The 3638-nt window shown below is 35.1% G+C and overlaps 1 protein-coding gene across 1 annotated transcript in view; it reads right to left on the reverse strand.

Annotated features, from left to right (window-relative positions):
* LOC115237096 (protein FAM49B) overlaps positions 1-3150 on the reverse strand; it is a 23576-nt gene extending 20426 nt beyond the window's left edge. The window contains exon 1 of the mRNA XM_029809944.1: positions 2369-3150. The gene's annotated coding sequence lies outside the window, so the exon portion shown is untranslated. The remainder of the gene's footprint in view (positions 1-2368) is intronic.
* Positions 3151-3638: the final 488 nt, after the last annotated feature.

Genomic DNA, 3638 nt, shown 5'->3' on the forward strand with positions numbered 1-3638 from the left:
ATTATAAATTATATTTTGTTTTTTTATAAAAAATAATGTAGAAGTATTAAAAAAGTAAAAATTGCGAGTTATTTGGTACATTCTAAATTCTTTTAGATTTTTATTATACTATATTTTAGTTTTAACATAATTGTAAATAAATTTTCTTAATTTTCTTGATTTTATCAATAAATTCAATTACTGCGGAAAATTAGAGAGCTTGATAATTTGGAGAATCGATTTTCGCCAGGCACACATACAATGAGAAATCTTCGATAATATCATCCGATCGATAAAACACGCTATCAGCAACTGATGAATCTGCTCTTATGCTTTCCCTTTTGCGTTCCTGGTGGACGATCGAATGACCTACTTGTTAATTGTCGACAGGCGGGTCCACGCTCTAATTAACAGCAAAAACCGATATAGTATTAAGTAATTTACTATCGACTTCCGATCAATAATATGCAGAGTAAAAAACCGACTCGTAATTGATAAAATGTTTCAATATCCATTTGTAATGCTCTTTGCTGAATTGAAAAAATTTATAAAGAGAGAAATAAAAGTCTTTTTATTTTTAGACAAGTTTTATATTTTCCGTTAATGTTTCAATCAAACAAAATAGATTAAATCGAAATTATAATAAGGCCTACACAAGAACAATGAAACAAGAGATGTCGTGTGTTTCAAATAGAAAAATATGACATCCGTCATTACATCATGATTACATTTACAGCTGACAAACCATTTTATGTGTCAAATGCAATTTCCAAGTTCAAGCCCAGGCGCAGGAAAGCAAACTAACAGGAAGATCGTCCAATTATTCGACATCGCCTCGATGATGTTAATTGTTTTAACAAATGAAATCGCACCGTTAAAAAATGCGCAATCTCACTCGAATAATTTTGTTCGTTCTAAAAATTTCGCAATTTTTTTCATCGCATGATAAAAAACTCCTCTTCTGAAAGAATGAAGATCATCACATTTACCACTCGATATGAAACTCGCGTTCTGTTTTCGCGCGCTAATTCTCATGCTATTGGCAATTATAAGCGTGATTATTTAAACAAAATAAAAATTCCAGCATTCGTGTATCGATAGTGATATATTAATTATGTGAGAATCGTATAATGCGCGTGCACATTACATTCGCGCGAAAATTAATTCGTCGAGATATCGTGGCAGTGCTTGCCGCAAAGGACGTGATAAATAGCTCGATGTAGATAAATTTCGGTTTACTCAACCTACTGTATTAATTAAACGCAATGCGATTTCTCGCGATGCATTATCCTTTCACTCATTTTCAAGCAGTTACGTTCTAGATAACTAATTTTTCGTCAGATCACTATATTAATTTGACGTATCAAATTGTTACCAATAAATTATTTATTCTCGTAATTATATATTAATTTTGTATAGTATGTTATAAGGCTAAAATCTGCAATTCCAAACCGTGTATAATGACCTATTTCGCTTTCGTGCTTTATCCCTCGCATGTCTGAGCAAACGTGTTAAAATTTATCACTATGTGAAAATTAATTCCACGAAAGTTCGTTACACATACGGATTTTGTAAATCGTTGAGTGTGCAAAGATTGTAGAATTGAGGAAAGATTTGTCATCAAGTAAATCCTCTCGTGTGCAAATCATTCAAGCGAAGATTATCGAGTAATATGTTGATTGCTATTCAGGGGTACAATTTCAAGTTCGTGAATCATTTCCTGTATTTATTATTACGTCGTTTGGCATTGAACGATTTTGTTCGTGTTATATCTACATACGGAAGTAGCTTTTTATGATAATATCAATATAATTATTGTTTCAATTACGCGTATGTGGATTAAGTGTATAATACGCATTATATTTATAGCTGTTTATCATGAAATAAATAAGATGCATTATTTCCTGTTTTTCCTAAGATTAAAATTGAAACTGGGTTTATAAAAGTAACTGTGATAAAAACGGAACGGTAAATGTGTAATCCGTATTTTAATTGAATACATAATAATGTATAGAAAAAAAGAAAGAAAATTTTAAACATAGATCTCGATTGATATTAATTCAATATTTCAATTTTAGGTTCACACAGCTAAATATACTTTTCTATATTTCTATAAGCAAATTAAGAAAATATTAGTAAAGACATCTGAGGTAATATAATTAAAATTTGTCGAATAATTTATATATTGAGTAATTTACATGTTTATATATAATATTATATCCGCATATGACTATTTTTCTCTGAATCATATAAAATTACCGTGCGTGTCCTAATATCATAATATTATCATAATATCATAATATTTACAATTTAAATATTTGTTCCAAACAGAAAATTCTAAAATATTTGTGCGCAAAATATATACAGCTTATGAAAAAAATTGGTTTACCTTTTAACGAAACGGAACGAGTCGTGACATCACTTAACGATCGAATTATTAAACGGATGGGCACGATGAGATGCCCTTTTACGAGGAGCCACAGAGGAGCGCCGTCAACATTGTTCTCCTTAGGCGATTAATATGCGCTTCCGGACAGGATAGGAACCACCACCGACATTTCCCGAAAAGGATAACTCTCGCCTTTTAGTCTCGAAAGGATTTTGTATCGCACGTAGATAACGTTTATCACACGCACAGACCACACACAACGCGCCTGTAAACTATCGTAATAATAGTGCCCTTGTGTCTGTAGCAAGAAAAACAGTTGATGCTATCTCCTCTTTAATGTTTATTCAAACGAAAACGTGATTGTAGTCGTTGATCTCATCGATCAAATCAATTCATTGCTTCACTCTCGCAAAGGAGAGAATTTGTATTAGTCGTTCGCAGTAATAAATCTTGCACTTTTGCGACTATTTTCTCTTCAAAAAGAAAGAAAAGTTTCGGAAAAGGTATCTCTTCAAATTTCAACGAGAATGACTTTAATTCGATTGACTTCAATTGATTCTAATTCGATTGATCCTCTTTGACGCGCGATGAAGAGGGCTGATTCAAGAGAGGCGCGTTGCTACACCGCGTAAACTTTCGAATGAGTAGCGGCGAATGAGAGGATGCAAATCGCCCGCTGGTGACGAGACGCGGCGATCGATTTTTCGAAAATATGATACAGCTCTCGTCAATTCTGAGACGAACGGCGCGGCGTCGCACGACTCTCACGAAGGTTGTTATACCACTGTCAAAGCAAACGCCGAGACAGTTTCGCTGAGCGCGGCCAGTCAGCTAGACGCCCCCACTCTCGACACGTCACTGCCTCCCGCAGCGTGGATTCACGACAGCATCGCCAAGTTGTAACAGAGAGTATCGTTCTGCTCTCCGACCTGCTCAGAAATTTGCGATTGTATGGGAAATCCAACGTAGACATAACAGAGAGAGAAGCTGTATCTTATATTTAATTATATGTAACTGTGTTCATTCAATTACGATTCTCTCTCTCTCTCTCTCTCTCTCTCTCTCTCTCTCTCTCTCTCTCTCTCTCTCTCTCTCTCTCTCTCTCTCTCTCTCTCTCTCTCTCTCTCTCTCTCTCTCTCTCTCTCTCTCTCTCTCTCTCTCTCTCTCTCTCTCTCTCTCTCTCTCTCTCTCTCTCTCTCTCTCTCTCTCTCTCTCTCTCTCTCTCTCTCTCTCTCTCTCTCTCTCTCTCTCTCTCTCTCTCTCTCTCTCT

The sequence above is a fragment of the Formica exsecta genome, unplaced genomic scaffold, assembly GCF_003651465.1.
Source record: "Formica exsecta isolate Colony F162 unplaced genomic scaffold, ASM365146v1 scaffold272, whole genome shotgun sequence".
Lineage (NCBI taxonomy): Eukaryota > Metazoa > Arthropoda > Insecta > Hymenoptera > Formicidae > Formica > Formica exsecta.